At 38.8% G+C, this 24,942-nt stretch overlaps 1 protein-coding gene across 5 annotated transcripts in view; it reads right to left on the bottom strand.

Moving 5' to 3' along the window:
• ARG1 (arginase 1) overlaps positions 1–24,942 on the bottom strand; it is a 138,257-nt gene that overhangs the window by 71,281 nt on the left and 42,034 nt on the right. Inside the window, exons 2-4 of one of the 5 annotated variants that reach the window (XM_054697838.1) lie at positions 2,258–2,436; positions 1,465–1,524; positions 1,187–1,212 (exon numbers count right to left, since the gene is read on the bottom strand). The exons of 1 other annotated variant lie outside the window; for it this stretch is intronic. The gene's annotated coding sequence lies outside the window, so the exon portion shown is untranslated. 3 more of the 5 variants (XM_054697839.1, XM_054697841.1, XM_054697840.1) reach the window with 3 other exon arrangements.

Here is a 24,942-nt window from a genome sequence, read left to right as displayed (position 1 = left end):
TATTCTTTATAGTCAAGGCTGGTCTTTGAGGAAGAGCAGTCTGTTAGGAGTTGGGTTTTGTTGTCTAATTTGCTCCAAAAAGTAGTGAACAACTTTGAGGTTATGTAGTTTGCAGCACTGGTCACCAGATGGTAACACTGACCCAGCACTGCTGGTTGGTATTTAAGGAAGGTCATGGAAGCCTCCTCTGTGGGGAGTGTAGTGGAACTACACTCAGGGGCAAGTGATCCCTGAGCGACCTGCACCAGGAAGATTTCACATGGGGTCTTCTTGGCAATGTTGTGTGACTCCTTTTTACTCACACATGCTGGAAGGCCACATCCCTTTTGACATTCATTTGCACACAGTGCTGAGCTTTCCCTTCACTAAGCTTTTGGGATAAGTTTATGCAAAGGCAGAGGGAGCAGCCATCCTGCTGTATGCCTTGCATCTTGAGAAACATTGGGAAAGACCCCTGCCAACGAAAATCTACCCTCACCAACCCTCTAGGGTAAGAGAAACGCAGATGTGAATGTCTCTGGCTCAAGGACCCTAGCAAAATGTGTTTATTTATAGGAAATATCCCTTTTCTAAGACTTTGAAATAGTTTCTTTCATATACAGTGGGAATAAGAAAACCTGCCCAAGTTAACATGACCATGACGTCAGTATATTTGGGCCCTTTCTTCTCTTTCATTATCCTGTTTCTTTGTTAGCAGCACCCTTTCCTGCCCTATGCTATATTAATCTATGGGAAATGATACTGGACAGAAACTTAAAAGAAGTGGGGACCGAGCCCTCCTTTGACCCGAGGAAGTAATTTCTGGGTAGAAAGCACCTCAAGTGACAAGGCTGGGGTTGGAATGAGTGCCTAGTTTGAATAACACCAAGATGATAGAGTGTGGCTGAGTAGTAGGTGGGTGGGAGATGATGGCCATATGGATTTCAGGCACACTAACTGTTTTGGATCCCTTTGAAGTGTGGTAGGGAAGGAAATCAGCTTCTATCTCTCCAGGAGGAGAGCTGTTTGCAGGTAATTATTCCTCATTGTCCAGCAGCTCACCTCTTCCCAGTTTCCTAGACTGTGCATCTGCCTCACCCAACTAAATATGGTATCCCTGGACCCCATGCCATGAAGCCCTTCCAAGGGCCTGATTTCTTTCCAGAAATTGTCTGAAAAAAACTGATTAAGTCAATGTCACTCTTACCTACTGATTGGAGGGTCCTCTAGCAGCTAGGAAACAAACAAACAAAAAAATGGTGAGTCAAATTTTTATCCATTTTCTCAGAGTCTAAAATGTTTTAAACAAAAGGATTATGGAATTCAGGAGGGAGTAAGATAAAAAGAATAAATTCTAGGAAATGAAGTCCTGATATTTTGTCGCTGTTGGTCACAGATGCAAAAGTTGGAAGATGGCAACAGGCCTTAGTCCCCACTACTGACGTCAGAGAAGGCAGTTCAAACCCTCCTGGTACAACAACATACCTCATCCAGAAGGCCTCCAAGGAAATATCCCCCATTCTCCAATGTAACCACTTCATCAAACTATGTCAACAAATAGAAAACTTGCATTAGCACATTTACTCAGCACTCAATAAATATTTAGTAAGTGATTACACACTCAGGCAACAAATCAATAAATTAGGTAGGTTTGGGTTGCTGTTCTGGTTGTGCAGGAAATTACTCAAGGGGAAAGAATTGTTTATGTCTCATTTGAGTTGAAGTTCTAAGATAACAGATACCATGGTGCAAAGTAAGACATGAAATTACTACATGGTATCTGAGGGAGAAATTTCTGAAAATATAGTGTTTTGAACCCAAATTGGGCCTCAACTTTCAGCCTAGAGGTTGGAGAGGCAGAGTTGGTGATGGAAAGAAGATTTTGCTGTGTGATATTAGTGCGCTATAGAATCTAACGGGAAAGAAGAGTGTTTGCCTCTCTCCACCTGAAGCCTAAGGAACCTGAGGGATTTGATAAGTATCCCCTGTACAATAAATACCACCCAGGATTGGTGCCCAACTAGCATCATATGAATGCCAAGTGTAGAGGTAGAATGGCCAGCTACTCTGATGCTGGAGCAAAGTGAAGCTCCTATACCAGGAGGTTATCTATGTTCATAGAAATGGTCAGGGAAATGGTTCCAAGAGTGTGTCCTTGCATGGGAGTCATGAAAAAGAGCCTGTCCAAGGCAAGGAAAAGTGATCCCTAACTGTGGGATGGATCAGCATATACCAAAGACTAAAGAAGAAACCACAGTTGAGTAGCCCAAGGAGATACCAAGTCCCACAACACGAATTGCAGCCAAGACATCAACAGAGATGGAAGGAGGTTCCTGAAAATTCCACTGTTGATCCTCAGAGAGACACAGTTGCAAATGCTTCTAAATACCAGGGAAAGTCCATGTCACTGAGGGTTTTCCTTTCTTCTTTTTCCCTCTCCTCTACACAGCCGTGATCCTAGAGGAGTAAAAAATGGAGGTAGCAAGAAGAGATGAGGCAGAAGGCCAGGGAGAAGAGCACTTCAACCAATCATGCCTTCCCACTGCTCACAACCAGCCCATAGTAGATCTGATATGGGAAAGGAGAGGAACCGAACCTGACTAGAGTTCAAGCATCATATATCACTACAGTCATGCACTTCTTAATGACACAATATGTTTTAAGAAGAACATAAATAGGCAATTTTGGCATTGTGTGAACATGCTAGAGTGTGATTACACACACCTACGTGGTAGAGCCTGCTCACCTAAGCTTGTTGTATACCCTATTGGAACCACCATCACTTATGTAGTCTGTGGTTGACTGAAACGTCATTGAACTGTGTGCTCAGCATTCTTCAGTTTTCTGAAACACTCCACCCCTTCTAGAATTTGAGTGTTTCTATGGGGATATTCCATGAATTTTAAAGAACAAGTTTTATCAGTTAACACATATACCTAACAGAACACAAATTATATATCTCTATCATGATGGATTATTATAAAGTGAATGCATCTGTGTAACCAGATAAAAGGATATGAAAATCACTGGAATCCCAGAAGATTCCCAATATCCCCTATCACTATCCCCTCCCTTTTCCCCAAAGATAGGTACTATCCCCTTCTGCTTATCTACTATTATTAAATCTATATATTGGTTCTTAATTTCAGCTAGTAAAATTTTCAGTTTCACAAATTCCTTTTGATTTTTTAATATATGCCTCTGGTCCTCTACTGAAATTTTCTATCTCATTATGTAATTTCTTGAACATATCAATTATACCTATGTCAAATTCAGTGTCTGAGGACTCCAAAATTTAGATCTTCTATGTGTCAGTTTGTATTTTCTGTTTTTTCTCTTGGATTTTAGTCCTTTCATCTTAATTCCTGTGAAAGCCTCATAATTTCTTTTTTTTAATGTCAGATATTGGGTATGAAAATAGCTAAGCAAAATATAAGTTTCCCCATGGTGATTTCCTTTTGGCAAACAATCAAGATGACAGATTGCCTTAATTGAAAAACATAGCAAACTATTTCAAAGCTGAGCTTCAGTCACTATCAGTGCTTCTCTTATTCCTAGTGTGTAACCTTTTTTAAGATTCCAAACAAAAGTTAAGCTCCATTCCCTCTATAGATTTTGAATTCAATGTTTTTCGATAGTCTCCTAAGACCTGTAGAAGTTTTCAATTTCTCCGCCTGTGAGTGCTGCTCACAAATTGTCAAATACCTTAAGAGGAAACACTGGCTGAATGCTGAGCTCACATTATTTTCTTCTCTCTGGGATTTTGGTGACTTTGCCATTCTGGATTGATAGGTCTGTGACTTTCAAAAAGCTATCTTGAAATAATTTATTCACTGTTTCTATTTGTTCTTGGGAGGGGTATGAATCATGAAAAAGTTGACAAAAGTATTTTTTAAAGGCCTGTTATTTGTGATATTATTATTTTTCTGAAAATCCAGGTCTTGTAGTGTTTAAAAAAACAACTTTTCTGTAGTAAATTGCATTTGCATTGAACCCTGACCCATCACACCATGGTTCTGTCCTCGCTGGAGTTGGAAAAAAAAGACAAAAATCCTATTATTGATAGCAGAAACACCTACTCAGGAATTTCTGCTTATTTCTCAGGGTATTGTTCATTTCCAAATTGCATGCTCCCATGCATTGGCTGCAAAATTATCAAGTTTAAGTACTAAAGAAACAGCAGGCTTAAGGATCAATCTCCCAACAGGCACAAGGAAACTAGTCACTCCTGCTTCCATTAACTGTGTTTTACTAACACAGTTTCTGTTGTGAGCCTTCAGGCACTTCACTAGCTCTGTCAGAACTTTTAAACCAAGCATTATGAATGGCCTTGAATTTATCAAGTTCAAAGCAAAAAATAGTACTTCATTTGAAACTAACAACATACTATGAAAATGCCACACTGATATTTTTTTCTGTACTTCACTTTTTTTTTTCTTTTTTTGTGCTTTTTATCTCTGTCAACCAACTTTCTTTTAATTATTTGTTCCCACCAAAGTGACAGAATTGGGTCATTCCAAATTCTATGCAGCAGATAAAACAGCTCTTGTGCAAGTCAGAGAAGGAAAAGCCTTTGAATCCCAGGTGCTTTCAATAGAACAAAATTAACATTCAAGGCTGCACTTGGCTAGATAGTGTGTCTCTTTCAGTGAGCCAAAAAAATTAGTGTGTTCATTTATAGCTCTCTTTTAAAAGAGCCCTGCCCATTTTGACCAACAACCAAAAAAGGTTGTCTTTCCAACTTGACATATTTTTCTTTTAGACCAGTACTCTTTCCTAAATAAATATTGATTGCCAATTAAGGCACATGGGTAAGCTCAAATGTCAAATGGTAGGACAAAATAATTTAATATCACAGTAAGGCTAATCTATTTAATTCATTGTTATTGAATCTTTACAATATTTAAGTCACTTTTCTAGAAGGTTTTGAAGGATGCAAAGGTAAATAAGACAATTCTTCACGTCAAAGGACTTATAATAACATGAGGCCTAATGTAATTGAAATAACAAATGTAGAAACATGGGGTTACAAGCAGGAGTAGAAAGAGATTAAGTTCATTTGGTAACAGAAATGAAGGATGTAGCAAGTGAATTTTTTTTTTTTGAGCTTTTTAATTGAGCTGGATCTTATAAGGTGGGTAGTATTTCACCAAAGCCATCTTCAGAGTCTCTTTTCCATGAAGTAGTTCCCTGAGGTGCAGTTGATCTTTCCCACCTCCCTTCACACACTCACTCATTCATACACATACACTCACTCTCAATACACACACATACCCTCAGACACACACACTCACACTCCCTCTATGCCCTACTCTTTCCTGAGCATTTCATCAACCTTAGGACCTAGAGCTTGTTTACAGGTTTGTCTTATCCAACAACACTGTAAATTGCTTAAGGCATCTCCAGAGCCTGACAAGGGGCTAAAACTGTTCCAGCTAAGAATAAACACTTATATAAGTGTTTATTTAATTAATTAACTAATTAATTAGCGAGAGACTAAGAGGAAAGTAGATAAGATATTCTGGTTTCAAATATTCTGTCACAGGTTCTGATTACTCATTAGAATCAAACATTCTACTCAATAGTAGAGAAGTAGAATAGTTTCAAAACTAATATTCTACTATGGAAAACATCAAACATTTACAAAATTCACCAAATAATATAATGAACCTCCTTGTTATTATCACCCAACTTTTATATTAAGACATGGCTAACCTGGCTCAAGGGGTTAAGTCTCAGCACAATGAAGCTATCTGCAGCCACTGCAGCATGAGTTCAATCCCCTGCCAGGGAGCTGACCCACACGGGGCAGCAGACCTCTCCTGTCTTGCCCGCTGTTCCCCTCAGCATTGTATTTCAGTTGATCCACCTGTTCTTCTCTCCACGTCTCTGGTGAATCCTCTCACCACCCCGACCCCCTAACCTCAGGCCTATATCCCACCTCTTGTATGCATAAATAAATAAGTCTTTTTTTTTTTTAAAAAAAAGGACATAGCTAAGCTTTCATCTATACCTTCACATAATACCATTCTTTCATCCACATTATATCAGGATTTTGAAGCTTTGGGTAAATGATGATCAGTCAGGCTTTTACACTGCTGGCCTCTATGGCTATAACCTGTGGCTTTGACTACGCTAATGCAGGAAGCACTTGGGAGCATGGGCACAGGAGTCCCCTGATGTTGGACACCTAGAGTGTGGTGTGGTCACGTGTAAGTGTACACACCTGAGCATGGAGGCCGAGGCCATAAGGGCGGCGTTATAGAGAGAATGGCTATGAGAGGGCAAATGACTACAGAGAGGAAGGATCACCAGACAATGCCAGAGAGAGCCCAAGGAGAAAGAGTATAGATTTTCCCCAGTCAATCTTTGCCCTGGGTCTCCCTGCCTTGCCAGCCTGTGGGCTTGCCCCACAACAATTGGCACAGAAAGAGCATTAAAGCTTGAAAAAGCCACTGAGGGCTCCAAGACTCTCCTTTGCCCATCTGCGTGAATCAATATGTAACAGGGTGGTCCCCAGGAAAGGGGGAGGTTCCCTGCCCCACCCAAGGGAGGGTGGAGCTGAGCAGGAAGAGGGGAAGCTGCAGAAGAGACTGAGGAAGGAAGGAAGCAGGATGGAGCCAGAAGGAGACCTGGAGGAGGCGCATGGAGCCTAGAGACACGTAAAGAAACTGCGCTTGTCTTTTGGTCATGGACTAGGTGACACAGATGTGGGTGAGACCCGTGGGGAGGTGACAATGGCAGCTTTTATCTTGATGTTGATTTTGCTCTTTTCCTTCCGGGCTTGTCTGGTTGTTTGTGACCCTTTTCTGTGGGTCCCCACTGGAAGATGTTTTAGACTTGTGGCAGGCTTTGGGGCCTTGCTCTGGGCCGAGCCCATATGGATGGAGTTTTACCCACGAGGGGATGGGTAACTTTGGGTGCTTCATTTAGAAACTAGACTCTTTGCCTTACCTGTATTGTTTCCTAGTTTTTATTAAAGTTCCTTCCCATTAAAGTGTCATATGTTTTGTGTTGATGCGGCGGATGGCAGAACCCATTTAGAATAGGCAGGTTTGCGGGGCTTGGGGTGCCCCTCTCCCTGTCCTATAACAGATTTGGCGACCACGAAGATTTAGGACAGAGCCATCCGTGGTTAGTCAGCCCCATGGGGAAATTGAGCTTCCCTATGGCACTGGCTACCATAAGCGCAAATGTGATTTTTGGTTTCTCCAGTGTGTTTGTTTCATATGTCGATTTGCTGTTGAAAAACTGGTTTGGGCTTTGTGAAGATCTGTGTGTCTGTATGTAATTTGTTTGTAGTGACTTGCTAAGACATTTGATTTTGTGGAAATTGTTCTGTGCCAGTTTTACTCAAAAGATTAGGCAGTACATTGGACCATGTGGCCAGATCAAAGATGGCGTCTGAGGCCACTTGGAACTTTTTTTTTTCTTTCTTTTTGTAATCTCTGCTGTCTCATTAGCATTTCTAAAGGCAATAATGGTTCTTCAGTGGTATGTTGCTTTGTCTTTGGCTACTTCCTGCTCTCTGCCTGATGGATTTTGCAAGCCAACTGTGGAGCAGTGGTGTTTTAATTAGCAAATGTATGCCTGGGTGTTAAACAGAGCTGAACCAAGAAGAGGAGAACCTGTTTGCCTTGTTTGTAGGGTTCCAGAGACCTCCAAAGAAGGTGAGGAAGCTTGCCTCCATTGGCAGGACTGGACAACCCGGCCAACGAAAAGTCCCTGGTACCCTCGACAAGAGGAAAGCCCAGGTGGAGTCTGATTAGACCAACTTCTTCCAAAAGCCTACACGGACCGGATGTCAACAGTTCGCTCTGAATCCTATATGGAGTATTCCAACAGAGCCAGCTAAAAATTGCTGCTTAGTTATTCTGCCCTGTGATTTTATGCAAAAATAGGCAATATGGTTTAAAAATACATTTGGTTTGCAAACTTTTGCTATGCTGTTTTAAAAAAATTTGGGATCAAGGTTGAGAAAATTTGTGTTTTACATCAGTTCAACCATTTTAAGATTTTTTTTTTCCCTGTGATTTTGATATATTTGCTATCTTGTTTTAGCCAATTCTCCAGATTTTTTTTTCTTTTGGCTTGGATAATGGACTATTTTTAAGTAATAAAACTGTCATACTGGACATTCATGGATAATGCTGCTGACTAATTGTTGCTTTTCTTACACACATTGTAACCCTAAAAAAAGACTGTCTCCTAAGATTACACCCTGAGATCTGTGCCACCATAGATATGGTGGAATGAAAATTAAAAGGGGGGATTGTAACAGGGTGGTCCCCAGGAAAGGGGGAGGTTCCCTGCCCCACCCAAGGGAGGGTGGAGCTGAGCAGGAAGAGGGGAAGCTGCAGAAGAGACTGAGGAAGGAAGGAAGCAGGATGGAGCCAGAAGGAGACCTGGAGGAGGCGCATGGAGCCTAGAGACACGTAAAGAAACTGCGCTTGTCTTTTGGTCATGGACTAGGTGACACAGATGTGGGTGAGACCCGTGGGGAGGTGACAATGGCAGCTTTTATCTTGATGTTGATTTTGCTCTTTTCCTTCCGGGCTTGTCTGGTTGTTTGTGACCCTTTTCTGTGGGTCCCCACTGGAAGATGTTTTAGACTTGTGGCAGGCTTTGGGGCCTTGCTCTGGGCCGAGCCCATATGGATGGAGTTTTACCCACGAGGGGATGGGTAACTTTGGGTGCTTCATTTAGAAACTAGACTCTTTGCCTTACCTGTATTGTTTCCTAGTTTTTATTAAAGTTCCTTCCCATTAAAGTGTCATATGTTTTGTGTTGATGCGGCGGATGGCAGAACCCATTTAGAATAGGCAGGTTTGCGGGGCTTGGGGTGCCCCTCTCCCTGTCCTATAACAAATATAGAACCTGTCCTGTGTTTGCTGGCACTACAGAAGCCCATTGGGAAGCTTTTAAAAAAATATTGATGCCTTGAGGAATTCTAATTCCAGTGGTTTGGGGTGAAATTTATGTTCCTCGGATGATTATAATGTGTACCCAGGACCGGGAACCTGTGGTCTACAACTACGTGGAATCACATAGAGTACCAGAGATAGGAAATGAAGTCACCCAAGAGCTGGTAGATTTCTCTGTATGTCCAGACCCTACTTTAAGTCTGAGATAATAACAGAAATGGCAGGGTTGGGGTGGGGAAGCTAAGTAGGGATGGGGGAGGAAGACAAAGTAGTATAAAGTTTGGATTTTACTCTGAACTTTATCATCATCATCATCACTTTGGTCAGAGTCATGCTCTACATTTTTTATTTCACAAATGGTACAGTTTTTGAACAAGCAATTAGATGACTTGGCTATACATGCCTACTAAATTAACATTGAAAGTAAAATAACCCCAAATTTCCTATTTTCAAGAAATCTCTGATTTCTCATCATTTTCACCATGATTTCTAGCAAAAGAATTAATTTAGCAAAGTAAAAGGGTATACATTAAGAGCATATAAGTGCATAAGTGCCACTGACTAAAAAAGTAGAGACCCAGGAGTGACCCAATAGCCAAAAGGAATATAAAAGCCACTATAAAAACAGTCCCCATTCTGGGAAAAGAAAAAAAAAAAAAGCCTCTTCCTATCAGTTCTTATTTTACCTCTTTTACAAACTAAAGAGTTTGTAAATTGAGGCAAGCTTGTTTACCAGAAGTTGAGTTAATTCAAGAATAACAGAGGAATTGCTGTTTGAAAAGTACATGCTGGAGACAGCAAGTACATTGAAGGTTTGCGGTGGACTGTATTTATGGACAAGGAGTGCAAAGATGGGAGAGTCTTCCCACAGTGCAAGTAGTACATTCATTGACTTGAGGATAAGGAGAGATTGCTGACTAGTGTTCAATGAGGTAAGGAGGTCAGGAGGTAAGTCCGTTTTCTGTCATCAGGCACTTAGAACAAAGTTTCCTTCACATTTCTATGCATAGCTGCACTTCAAAAAAATTCTACAAATATACTACAAAAGTGCAATCATCAAATGCAATTTTTATTTTATACTATAAATCAACAAATATTTATTAAGCATGTATTATTGCAAATTCAAATTGTTTTCTGGTTTCTCAATGTTTTTAAAACTCATTAAAATTTCTTCTTTTTTGAGATACACAAACTTATTAAAATTTCTGTGAATTTTGCATGACTGAGTAACTGAGCAATACTATGACTTGGCATCTTGTCAGAGTCAAGGATGAAAGAATTAAATTTTCATAGTGTTGCTTCATTCATACTTTCAGACTGCAAGGATTAAAAAAAAAGGTCTAGATTATGAGCAAAACTAAAAGATAGATTACTTATACACCACAGCTGTGTCTTAGACTGGCATAAGGTTTTCCTTCCTTCAGTTTTAATCAGTATAGTGTTCTCAGAAACATAAAATGCCCTCTAAAGTGGCATTTTTTCCTGCCTAAACATCATTTCATTCTCCAGGTGTTTTGAAATCTTTACATGAAAATAGTGTGACAACAGATATTTTGTTATTTTTAAAGCAAAAGCTTCCATTTTGAACTGTTTCTGAAGGTACTTTTGTCTGTTTCATGTGAAAGTACTTCTTGGTTTTAGATCCAAGAAAACAATTTGAGGGTGAGGGTGGTGTGGGGGGTGGGGGAGTTGCAGAATGACAGATGTGCTGTCTTTACCACCTTTTTTAAAGTTTAAAGAAGATGAAAATAGTTAAAGGTCATACTTCAAAATTTACTGTTGGGGAAAATAATGGCTTGAAATAAGAATTGGTGAATTTCATGTTTTCATAATTCTGCATAGAGGAGTCTCTCTGGGATCACATCTTAGAAACTTAGCGAAGTATTCTTTGCATTAGAAGAAATTGCATGAGGGCCTCCCCGGTGGCACAGCGGTTGAGTGCTGGGTTGCGAAGCTACCAGCAGCCTCTGCAGCGCCCCAGCAGCCTCTGCAGCGCCCGTTTGATCCCCGGCCACCGGGCTAGGGTTCCACATGGCGTGCAGACCTCTCCTGCTGCCCGCTGCTCCCCTCAGCAGTGTACTTTGTCCATCTGCCTGCTCTGCTCCCTGCTCTGGCTCTGGTGAATTCTCTCACTCTCCCGTGCTTCTGACTGTACCCAGTGCTTGTATAAGTAAATAAATAAATCTTAAAAAAAAAAAAAAAAAAGAAGAAGAAATTACATGAGTGATGAGTGCCGAGGTGTATTCACTGGGGAAGCTTAAGCTTAAGCCCCATTGCTTCCACTAGCCTTTCCAAAATCTTGGGGGAGGTCTTGGTTGATAGGTTCTGTAACATTTGCAAAATTAAGATATTTTAATTACAATTGACTAAGACCCCTTCCTTGCAGCACTCCCCTCTTGTCACATAACATTGGAGTTGTCACTAGAATTGGAGGAGTCAATTAATGGGAACTTGAGATGGGATTATATTTAGATTTGAATGAGGGGGATGTATTTATATGCTTCACAGTCTCTTCCAGTTATAGCTACAACATTGCTAGCTATCCTGGCACAGGAATGGCTCTTGGGGATACTCCTGCCTGCTCTCTGTGTTGACTCATTGACAATGGAGACAGGAAGATTCAGGGCCAGAGATTGTGATTCCATTATGAGTGTGACCTATGATTCTTGGCCCCAGACATATGTGGAAAGTGAAAGAATAACACAGTTTAAAATGTATAGAAGCAGAAACTAGTCTATGGCAACTTTTCTAAGCTATCAATAACACAAAAATGAACTTTAAATATCTATCAATCTGCAGGAAAAACAAAAGTACTTTTTAATTTTCTTTTTACAAAAAAATGATACCATAAAATCGTTGTCATACAAAGAGATGATCAAAGAAAATGCAGCCCAGAAAACAGGAAAATATGTTTAGAAGTTTGTCAAATGAAGATATTTTTATTGCCTTTATTTTATGTCTGTACTGTTTATAAGCTTTTACAAATTTGCATTTTATGGTAGTTTATTTTCTAATATAAAATTCTTTTTAAATCATTTAAAAGTTTTAAAATTCTTTTAAAGTTTTATTTTTTTACTTATTTTTAAATGTGTGGTTTTTGCTTTCATTTTCTGAGTGATTCTCAAATTCTATATGCTTCGGGCTCTACAAACCTGGATCCATCTCTCTGTGACATACCTGGGGGAATTGTTTCAGTTTGGTCTTCAAGGTACTCGGGGGACATTGTCCCAAACTGTACCCCATGATTGTTGTACTTGTCTATCAATGATCTGTGATGAGCAACAGAATCCAAAACTTTTCTCTGTCCTAAATCTGTTGACGGATCCTGAGGATCCTGACATGGATGAGACTTCCACAGTGAATGTTCTTTTTGAGTAGTCCCCAGAGTCTATACTCTGGTTCATCCTAAGCAAGATTAATCCTGTCCCTTACCTCCTTACATTACAGGTGAGCTTGGAGTACAACTGCTATAAGAACTACTGAGCGGGGCCTCCCTGGTGGCGCAGCGGTTGAGCGCTGGGTTGCGAAGCTGCCCGCAGCCTCTGCAGCTCCGGTTCGATCCCTGGCTGCTCCCCGGCCACAGGAGGAGGGTCCCGCATGGCGCGCAGACCTCTCCTGCCACCCGCTGCTCCCCTCAGCAGTGTATTTCATCACTCTGCCTGTTCTGCTCTCCACTCTGGCTCTGGTGAATTCTCTCACCCTCCCGCGCTTCTGACTGTACCCAGTGCTTGTATAAATAAATAAATAAATAAATAAACAAATGAATAAATCTTTAAAAAAAAAAAAGAATTACTGATCGCTCCAGACCCTAGGATGGATAAACCAGATAAAATATGAAGAAGAGATTTGCTGCTCTTGGATTCATAAACTCATATCCAGCCCATTCCTGAGGTCCCTCACCAGCCTCTTCCTTCCTGTAGTTCTACTACTGAGCTTTCAAGAAAGCCTGCTGATTTTAGGTATAGAAATGTACCTTTCCATTCAACTTGCACTTAAAGAGAGCCTGCCATAATAATAAATACTACTACTAAATACTTTGTATATATCATGGGTTGAGAAACTATATTAACAGATGGGTAATATAACATTACAACTTTGTTTAGATCTATTTTTTTAAAAAAAGTCAGGAAACACCTGTATTTATATAAAGTTATTACAGTTTAACATTACAGAAGGATTTCAAAAGTGTCCTGTAAGTGTCTGTGTATGCAGTCACTGTTGATTATTTACTTTAGGAAATTCTGGCAAAAGGAAAGGCATTTTGCCTGTCAACTCATCAAGATTCATCCAGTGAGGCTGGGGACAGTTCATTTCCTGAGTCTGCTGCATGGGCTCCACTAGCAAGGGGAAAGTGTGGAAATGATTGTTGTGGCCCTACACCAATTCCATTTCAAGATGGTAAACTGAAGCTTTACTCAAGTTCACTCAGTTCATAAGTGTAAGGTCCATCCCAAATAGCTTTGAAATTTAAATACTCTGTCCTCTACTGGTTTTTGATGTGGCAAAAATGTTAGTATTGTTATTTAATGTACTGAAAGACTGGGTAATTTTTAGGGGTAATTTAAAATGAATTCTAGGGAAGGACAAAGAGAAATACCAGATGGCCTCGCTCATATGTGAAATATAGAGGAAGAAAATAAAGAGTCAGACAACACCAAACCCCCAAAAACCCCAGAAGCCTGACTGTAAAACTGAGGCTACCAGAGAGAGAGGGTGGAGAAGAAAGAGGAAAAGCAGCACAATCAACCATCTGGAAGACTATGGGGGCCATGGTGGTGGGTGTGGTGTGGTAATTTACACCTAAAGAGGTGGGATCCTTTATTTCTGAATCATATGTAGTAATGTAAGGCAATGTTTTGATAGATGATGATAGATAGATAGATGATAGATAGACAGACATTCAGACAGACAGGTAAATACCAAAATAAGAAAAACATATGAAAAATATGAAAAAAAAGTGAATTCTGTAACCTCAAGACATAAACTGTTTCACCTGCCTGTCCTCTTTATTTACAAGCTTTTCAACATCTTCAGTTCTTTCATAACCTTTTCAACTAATGACTTCCAAGTCCTGACAGGTTTACAAATTTGGTTCCTCCTTTTCATGCCACTACTATCCTCTTGCTTCAAACTCTTCTTATCTCTCCTAAATGGTCATTCTACCTTCTATGGTTTCTCCTTCATTCCATCCTCTGTACTGTAGCCAGATGAATACATCAAAAGGAAAAAGGCATCATAACATAACCAAAAAAACAAACAAACAAACAAAACAACACCTTCTCGAACTACATTTTCCATTTCCTCTGGAACATGGAAATGACCAGTTAGACACCTTAAGAAGGCAAATGTTTCTAGGACTTGTTCATGTGTTCCCACCTTCTTGAGACATTATCACCTGCCTGATTTATGACCTGATTAACTTTTAATGTTTTTAAAGTTTAAGCACAGAATCACTTCTGGATAGAATTCCCTGAACTTCCAAACTGCCTGGATAGGCATTTCTCTTTCTCTATTCCCCTGTAGAATCTTCTGTAATTGCTTCTCTGTGCTGTGTTATAATTACTGGCTTATCTACCTGATTCCCTCACTACACAGAGAGCTCCATAGGATGGGAAATGCATGTTTCCCTTTTGCATTTCATTCTTGGCACACTGCTGGAAAATGAATAGACAAGTAACTGGAATGTTGGGACTCTCTACAGCAAACTTATGAATAAGCTCTCCTATGGAGAGGAAGTCTTTTTGGTAGCTTCAAATAACACTACATAACCTAATTTTTGATCCTTCCTACTAGGAACAGATAATGCAAAATCCAATTACATTTTAGGTTATCTCAATGACACAGTGTGGAAATGAACACACCATGATAAACTCCTGCGCTATAATAAACAACCTCGTTCCTCAGTGAGCATGGGGAGCAAAGCAGCTCACCCCTCCTGAATTGTAATGTGCAGCTCCTTTTAAAAATGCTTTTCTTTTTTAACAGAGCTGCTTCATTGCCAGAGTTGTGAGTTTCATAAGGTCATCCACAATGCAATGGACAGATTCAAAGCATTATTCACAGAAGGGCAGCCTGTCTCATGCCTGCAGGTCTGGGAAAGGGGAGATTATACAGATACCAGAGTTTGTAGCATATATACATTAAAGAGAGAGAGAGAGCATCAATAAAGAAATCAGTTTAAGTATTTATATATTAGGTATTATGAATAAGAATACTGAAATACTCTGCTTTATAACTTTTTGGAGGAAGAAAAACATTGTTAAGAAGAGGAATTGTGTGGGCCTCCCTGGTGGTGCAGGTGGTTAAGCCCCATGCTGTGAAGCTGTTCGCAGCCTCTGCAGTGTGGGTTTGATCCCAGCTGGCCTGCGAGAATCCCACATGGCGCAACAGACCTCTCCTCTCTCGCCCGCTGCTCCCCTCAGCAGTGTATTTTGTCAGTCTGCCTGTTCTTTTCCCTGCTCTGTCTTTGGTGAATCCTCTCACCCCCCACACATCTGGCCTGTACCCTAGCTCTTGTATAAATAAAATAAATCTTAAAAAAAAAAGGAATAAATTAAAAAAAAAAACACAAAAAAAGAACAATTGCCTTGCCCTATAATATGCCTTATTTTTGATGATGTTAAAATGAATATTATTTGCCTACACAAGTGTCTGAAATGATGTCCCAGAACTGTTCTTTGGCCAGCATGGTATAGTGATTTAACTTTCAAAAGTTGTGAGATATGATGTAAAAATTTATAACACATAGAATACATAGTTTATGAATAATGATAAATTGAGCATGTCTGAAATTATCTTCCTCGTCAAGAACTAGAACATCAGCACCTGTCCTGAACTGAACTGCACTTCCCACAAATTCTTATTTTGAAGTCCTAAACTCCAATACTTTGTAATGTGACTGTATTTAGAGAAAAGGCCTTTATTTTTTTTTAATATTTCTTTCTTTTTCTTTTTTTTTTGTTAAAGATTTATTTATTTATTTATTTATTTATTTATTTATTTATTTATTTATTTATTTATGCAAGCACTGGGTACAGTCAGAAGAGCAGGAGGGTGAGAGAATTCACCAGAGCCAGAGCGGGGAACTGAACAGGCAGACTGACGAAATACACCGCTGAGGGGAGCAGTGGGCTCGGCAGGAAAGGTCTGTCGTGCCATGTGGGACCCTCGCCAGCGGCCGGGGATCAAACCGGTGCTGCAGAGGCTGCGGGCAGCTTCGCAGCCCAGTGCTCAACCGCTGTGCTACCAGGGGAGGCCCAAGATTTATTTCTTTATGCATACAAGAGATGGGGTACAGGCCAGACGTGCAGAGGGTGAGAGGATTCACCAGAGTCAGAGTGGGGAACAGAACAGGCGGACTGACTGAAATACACTGCAGAGGGGAGCATCGGGTGCAATGGAGAGGTCTACTGCACCATGTGGGTATCTCCCTGGCCAGGGATTGAACTTGTGCTCAAAGGCTGTGGATTGCTTCATAGTGCTGTGCTTAACCCCTTGAACCACCAGGGAGGCCCTGGAGGAAAGGCCTGTAAAGAGAGACATACAGTTAAATAAAGGTCATTCCAATGGGTCTTAATCCAATATGAGTGGTGTCCTTATAAAGAGAGGAAATTTGGATGCAGACAGAGCGAGCAAACATGAGTACACACAGGGAAAGACAAACAAAGTGTGGACACAGAGAGAAGACAGCCATCCTCAGTCAAGCAGAAGAGCCTCAGAAGAGATAACACTTGTGGACAACCTTGATCTTGGACTTCCAACCTCTGGAATTGTGAGAAATTAATTTCTGTTGTTTAAGACACCCAGTCCGTGTGCTTAGCCCCAGAAACTAATACGGCACCACCAGAAGGACCTGTGTCCCTTCTCAATGACAATCCCTCCCTCCCCTACCTCAGACATGGCTTGATTTACAATTATTGGTGAACAAATCATCACTTTTCATGGTAGTTGTGCTTGCATCCTAAAATGACACCTGTGCTTGCCTTCAGAATAATTACTGCTTAGTTTTGCAGGTTTTTTTCTTATTAATTTGAATTTGAATGCCTCTAGGAAAGCATCACTCTGTAATTCACAATATCCAGTATTTTCTATTGTCTTCCCTGGACTCCTTCTCGAGCATGCATGTTTGCCACTCCTTGGCCTCACGCCCAGCCTCCTGGAATGTACCTCTTTTAATGACCAATTATCAACCCAAAAATGACTGAGCCAGTAATTCTAACAACCACACTCCTTCACTCCCACCTGCTTGAAGTGCTAAATGTCAGATTTTTAGTTTTGAATTACAGTGAAATCATTTTTGAGAATTTCATGACACTTATTGAAATAAATAGTGTCACCTAGAACTGTCACAACCCAAGATAGAAAATCACTACTATAGCCAATGTGAGCTTTATTTAAAGATGCAGCAACATCCAAACCTTTTTCTTGTACCATATAGGGTCCTAACAAAAAAAAAGATGGATAGTTATGTTAAAGCAGTTCAGGAAGAGCTTATTTACAAAGGAACTCATTATAGATGTAAAAGGACCACAGGGACGGGTGCAGAAACACGACAGCAGAGAACGACACCAGAAGCCAAAAAAAAGGAGCAATATCTAGAAGAAAACTCCTTGAGAGTCACCTTTGGTGGAGCATTCTAGTTTGGAGGGATATTGCAATCCTCACTCCCTCTCCTTAATCACCTTCCTAGAGATCAAAGGAAGACAGAGGCTTTGGGCACCTGGAGATGAAGTGTATACCAGTCTCATGGTAAAGCACAGGAGGGTGAATCCAGAGAACAAAATGGAAGATTTCTGGCACTTTTTCTTTGGAGTGGCAATAAGAGAGAATGTGGGTGTTGACCTTTCCAGGTATTTTCATGTTTGTAATGTGACAATTCTGGGGCCTCCCAGGTGGCGCAGGGCTTTGAGCGCAGCACTGTGAGGCTGTCAGCGTCCTTTGCGGCTGGAGAGCTACCCACATGGTGCCGCAGACCTCTCCTGTCTCTCCCATGGCTCCCCTCAGCAGTGTACAGTACATCTGCCTGTTCTGTTCCCCGCTCTCTCTGGTGAATCTTCTCACCCCTGCGACTCTGGCCTGTACCCCACTTCTTAAAAAAAAAAACAAATTATTTAAAAAAAAAAAGTGTGACAGTTCTTTAAGGAAGCCAGTGCCTGAGGACATGCATTACCAGCATTCTGCCTGGAGGTTGCATAACCAGGAGGAGCAGACAGTAATAACCAAGAAAATAGAGAGCAGGTATCTTCTGTATTTATGTCAGTATGTATGGCATGCTTCTAAAACGTCCTGCTACCAATTAGATAGTGTGACATTCGAGTTTAGTAATCTTAGCGTGAGATGCTCCACTGCCAAATGCCAAGAACAATTAGTAGCACAATCAAGAGTTTCCATCTGGAAAGACTAGCAGGCTTTTAAGGAAAGTGGGTGTAACCCGTGTAACCCTGTATTCACATTTGGAACCAACATTAGCTAATCTTTTTTTAAATGTACTTTTTATTTAAAGATTATTTTAATATTTTGTTGACATTTATAAACACAAAATATCTTTTTAATTAATTAGTTAATATATATTTTACATCACTGTTCATTTTTGTACAATGTTTGCTTTCTCCTCTCAGGTATAGTCCCTGTAAAATTCCCATCATCAACTCACTTGTGAACCATCACCATCGTCCCTTGTGCTCTTCCCTCCGCTGTTTTGCTCCTTCTCTGTCGCCCTCCCCTGCAGAATTTCTCTGAATTATTTTTTTCCCTAATCCCTTATTTGGTTCTTCTATATCCTTCTATAAGTGAAACCATCTGATATTTTTCTTTTTCCTTCTGACTTGTTTCACTGAGCATAATCCCTTCCAGCTCCATCCATGTTGCTGCAAATGGCATGAGTTTATCTTTTTTGATTATTAAATAGTATTCCATTGTACATATACACACTACATCTTCTTGATCCAGTCATCTGTTTTTGGGAATCTGTGTTGTTTCCATATCTTACCTATTATAAATAGTGTTTCAATAAACATAGGGGTGCAGGTATCCTTTTGAATTAATGATTTTGTGTTCCCAAAGTTAGCTAATCTTAAAGCATAAATCTGTCCTTTAAAAAAAATACATATATAATCAAAGTGGATTTTTTTCCCCAGTTCTTTACCCAAGAGGATAACTTAACAGTATTTCATCACTCAAAGTACAAGAGTCATCTTTATTTCTAAGTCATTTTTAAATAACAGAATATGATAAAATTATAATATAATATGAAGATTGCATATTGTACATAATGACATAAATAATATATATTTGATATCACTGCAATTGTATTATAAATTAGTATTAAGCATGTATATTTTCTACTCCACTTTGCAATCCAGCCAAGGGGATAATCTACAAATAGGATAGCAAAACAAGTGAATAATTAATCTCCTTAGCTGATACAGTGGACAGTTATAATTCAATAGAAGAAAGAGAAAAAAGTACGCACCAAGGAATGGAATATGCCACACCGAGTTAGATTTGTTAAACAATAAAGCAGATTCTTAGAAGTGTTGTGGTCAGAAGCCCAGACCCAATTTTACCTATATTCCAAAATTTAAATCTGCAGAAATTGTTAATAGAATGTACAGTGGTACAGCCCCTGTGGAAAACAATATGGCAGTCCTTCAAAATGTTAAATACAAAATTATCACATCACCCCCAATTCTTCTCCTAAGAATATATCCAAAAGAATAGGAAATAGGGATTTCAAAAGATACTTGTCTGGCAATGCTCACAATAGCATTTTTCACAACAGTCAAAAAGTAGGAGTGACCCAACAGATAAATGGCTATACAAATTGAAGTATATTCATACAATGGAATATTATTCACCAATATAAAAGAATGAAGCATTGATATGTGCTATGAGATGGATGCCTTTGAAAATATAATGTCGTTAAATTAAGCCAGATAAAAAAGGACAGATATTGTCCTGATATGAAATATTGTCCTTACATGAAATATCTAGATATATCTAGAAATACCTAAATATCTCAAATATGTAAATTCATAGGGACAGTAAGTTCAGGTTACCAAAGTTTGTGGGAGGGAGGGCAAATAGGGAATTATTACTTAATGGATAGAGTTTTTGTTTGGGATGAATATTCAATGGTTATACAATGTTATGAATGTAATTAATGCCACTAATTGTACACTTAAAATAATTTAAATGGAACATTTCATATTTTATATATCCTATTACAATTTTTTAATTCCCTTTATTTCCTTTCTCCTCATAGCATTTCATCTTAACTGAGGATGTCAAAGAACCTCAGAAGCACTGTATAATGCCAGAAGATGACCTTAAATAAAGCCACACAATGAATGAGACTGACAATAAAGCTAAAAGTTTCATTTTGGTGTGAGTTCAAAGCATTAGAATAACCTCTCTTGGGCTTCATTTGTTAAGTAGGGGATGTTAACAAATCATTAGCGCACACTGAAGAGAACTGAAGAAAAAACCATACTTCAGTATTTCTAAATCAAAGGTTTCCAACCATTTTTGTGCTAAGACCCTAAAATAAACTGTGGTTCCTAAAGACCAAAACAGATCCACAGCTTCCTGAACACTGGGACACAAAAGGGAAATGAGGAGAAAGGCCAGTTTCCTTGTCAGAGGTGATGGATATTGTGACCACCATTTGACTGGCAGAAGCTCCTCTGTTCCTTCTCCCTCTCTGGCCAGGCCCTGAATTCATTCCAGTTTCCCATGCTGCAGTATAATTACCAAGAATTTAGCTTCCATTTTGTTAAGAGGCAAAATTTTTTTCAAAAGGTTTTTAAATAGTAATGATTAACATTTTTAATACAAAAAACAACACATTCATTAAAATGACTAAAATACAGAAAAATCTCAAAAAAAGAAATCACTTTTGATATCATGGTAGATCTGTGTTTACAAATCTGCAGATCTGTGTTTACAGTCTTGTGAAAAGACTCTGTACTATTTTCTATAGGGGCCAGACCAGTCTAAAGCTCACCAACTATGTACAAGTGTTCCTTTTTTCCATATCTTCATCAACACTTGTTTCTCGCCTTTTAGAGAATTCATTCTCTTCTCATTGGTTACTTCATTTTTAGCCCAACTTTTTTAGTCTTATGTAATACCATATTAAATATGTTTATACTTAAATTTTGTGCCCATGTTTGATAACTTCCTCAGGACAGCTTCACAGAAAATAAAAATGCTGATTCTCATGTTAAGAATGAGCATTCTTAAACTCATTCTATTTATAAAAATTGCATAAATAATTCTAGCAACTCTTGAAACAAGAATATCTGAAACGCTCATTCTCTCACACATACAGCAAAATCATTACATTTGTTAAGATTTGTAATTCAGTACAAATCAATGCAGTTTTAACATAATAAATAGGTATGTGGTTGCCTATTGTCACATAAAATTCTCTTAAGTATTACAAGTATCAAAAGCTCATATTTTTTAAATCTTGTAGTCAATTATTTTCATTTCTAGACTTTGCTATAAATATCTGCAAACGCATGCCTCATTAGTCAGGTCTATGAAGATGCTTAGCTTTGGAGAAAGCATCTCCTAGAAGAAAGCATCACCAGCACACAAGAGAATTAAAGATATACACCCTTGAAAATATAAATATTTCAAGATCTGTCAAGCAAGGCAGTGACAAGCCCCAAATGAACCCTGAGAATGTTCAGGAAGGAGAGAGCACTGCACCACTAAGAGATTATATTTGAATGCACCATTGAACAGCTCTCCTAACTAGACAGATGCCCTGCCTTTTAATCTATTTCCTCTAAAGTGGGAATCCACTATGTGTTTATTGAATTGTGTGTAGACCAGTACTTAGGTTGACAAGGACAGGAGCAGTACTCCCTGGGAGCTGCATGCCAACGATTTGCTTGTGACCCGAGAGAAAGGAAGAGACTGTCAATCCTTCCAAACTATTTTTTTGACCTTTGATCTTGAAGCAAGTCAACTGTGTTATGACTAGGACTGATAGAATCTAAATTTCTCCATAGCCCCTATGTATCCATTGTCTTGTAGTTTTACATTTTGCCTTTGTTCATTTACAGGAGTGGCGAAGAGACCAGATGCTTTAATTTTTATCTCTAAGGCTCTAAACTTCATCTGTAAAATGGGAATAATAGCACCAGGCTCACGGTGATCTGAGGATGGAATAAGAGCTGCACACCCAATGCTTAGCTTAGCATCAGGTCAGGGAAGGCATGAGTAAGTGCCAGCCTCCTCAGCCTTGAGAATGAATATGATTCTGGCTCTTTTCATACAGTCAAAATTCGTAAAATACTTTCAGTTTTTTTTTTTTTTCAGGTCAAAGTTTCATGCTGGCTCAAACAAGGGAGGTTGATTTAAAATGGAAATGACATTTTATGAATATGTTTATTATCTAAAATTCATGAAATGTTGATGTATTTTTTTAATCTGAGATTTCTTTCTGACTATATTTAAAAATTCTCCTAAGATTTCACAAAACCTTAGAAAAAGTAAGTATCCAGAAAGTGTTTTTCTTCCAGACCTTGTCAAGAACATCAATTTACTGATAGCATTGTTGCCTGTTCAAAAATATAATCTGTCCCCTTTTTAAAAAAATATATAAGATAAATGTCTACTCTCCTTCTTATTTTAACCAATAATACACCGGGTAATTCAGGTAAAATCTGAATAACTTTAACAAATGACTTTTTATAAATGAGTATTTGTGGCTGTTCTCCTATTAGTAGCATCTTATAAAAAAAAAATCTGCTCAGGGAGAAAGATGGTTCTCTTTTGCTGGTTTTTACTCAGCCTTTGATGCCATGGATTGGTAACATGTATAAACTAACCTCTTTGAATACAAAATATAACCCCAGCTATTGATTTTAATGGAGTGCTAGCTTCTTATCAGTACAAGTGTCAAGGTAGGTAGAACATTCTCCAAACAGGTGTGATAACAATGTTTATCAGGTTCACAGGAGGTATGTGTTGGCCCCCTGGGCCCAAAGGACTTGAAATCACTTTCAGATGAGCTAAATGCTTCAAGAATAAAACAATAAGCATTTATTTCTCCATGTGTAGGCAACATGATTCATTGTCACGCAACAATTATTATTCCAACAGAGCCTTGCCCTGCTATTTATAGGACTGTTAGAATAAGAGCTAAAACTCAGTGTTTCCAAAGCAAAGGCTATAATTTTTGGAAAGTGACTTCTAACATTTTGAAAATATAACTTATTCACTTAACTAAAAGTAAATTTTTCAGGTACTAAAAGTAGCTAAGAAGAAGCTATAATAATTAAATTTAGCTTTCTGAGAGTACTTTATTAATTTTTTAATGGCACCAGAGATAGTTGGTAACACTGATTTTGAACTTTTATAAAAACAAAAATCAAAGACACTCTCTAGAAGGATGCTTCTCAATAATGTGTAGACCCTTTTAAAAAATGTTTGAATTATATTTGCTGCATACAACATAGTATATAAAATGTATAAGAAAGGTCTGAAATATAATTTATTAAAAAAAATTGAAGCCACTGGCTCATATAAGAACTAGGACACAGTCACACAATGATGAAATACACCTCTTCTTCTACTATACACCCCTGAAGAATACACCAGCCTATTTGAGCTTAGTTTTCCCTTGAGTTTCAAATGAAGTGTTTTACTTCATTCTAATGCACCACTGAATAATATATTATTGTTGACATTTGCTTTATAAAAATTGTTTCAGACTAAGAGTCTACGGTTTGCTACTTTGACTCAACTTTGATTCTATAATTCATCCCTGTTGTTTCTTATGGCCATACGTAAATTCATTTAAACTGCTCTGTAATATTCCATTGTGATTATGGTGTGTCAATTATATTTAGGTAAAGAAAGAATATTCCATTGTATGCATATGCTTCATTATATTGAGCTATTTCGCTACTGAGAGACATTTTGGTTATTTCTAGTTTCTTTTACTATTACAATACTGCAATGAATATGCCTTAACAATTCAAGTTTGTTTTTTCTGGGATGCTATCATTAGTGTTTTTGAATTTTAACCATTCTAATAGATCTATAGTGACATTTCATTGTTTTTTTAAATGTTCAGTTCTCCACTGATATTTTATGTTGAGCTTATTTTCACTACACCTTTTCATAAGGGGCATACCATCTCTTCATATACTTGTCATCTGTGTATCTCTTTGGTAAGGTGTCTATTCAACCCTTTTGCCCAGTTCTTAGCTGAATTGTTTATTTTTCTTATTGTTGAGTTTTAAGAGTTCTTTGTATATTTTTAGTAAAAGTCCTTTGTCAGTTCTGTGTTTTGCAAGGATTTTCTTCTGTATTTTTCTTTTCATTATTTTAGCATCATCTTTCATTTAACAGAAGTTTTTAATTTTAATCAAGTCTGACTTAATTTCTTTCTTTCTTGGGTTGTACTTTTGGGTGTATCTAAAATCTCATTATCAAACCCAAGACCATCTAGGTTATTCCTATGTCACTTGTTAGAAGTTTTATAGTTTTGAATTTGGTATTTTGATCTATGATCCATTTTTAGTTAATTTTTGTGAACAGTTAAGATCTATGTCTATACTCATTTTCTTGCTTGTGGCTGTCTAGTTGTTCCCCTACCACTTATTGAAAAAACTGTCCTTTCTCCATTGAACTGCCTTTACTCCACCCTCTCTTTTCTTTTTTCAAATGTTGATGCTCTTCCAAGCTATCCTTTTTTTTGTTTTAAAGATTTTTATTTATTTTTATACAAGAGCCGGGGTACAGGCCAGATGCGCAGAAGGGTGAGAGAATTCACCAGAGACAGAGAGTGGAACAGAACAGGCAGACTGACAAAACACACTGCTGAGGGGAGCAGTGGGCAAGACAGGAGAGGTCTGCCTCGCCATGTGGGATTCTCGCCCGCCAGCCGGGATAGAACCCGCACCACATAGGCTGTGGACAGCTTCACAATGCGGTGCTCAACCGCCTGTGCCACCAGGGAGGCCCCTTCCAAGCTATCCTTTTTAACCAATTTTTGCCAAGACATTTTATCCACTTC

Source organism: Talpa occidentalis, unplaced genomic scaffold, assembly GCF_014898055.3.
Source record: "Talpa occidentalis isolate TD23 unplaced genomic scaffold, MPIMG_talOcc4v2.1 talOcc4.2, whole genome shotgun sequence".
NCBI lineage: Eukaryota > Metazoa > Chordata > Mammalia > Eulipotyphla > Talpidae > Talpa > Talpa occidentalis.
This window is presented reverse-complemented; position numbering and strand designations above follow the sequence as displayed.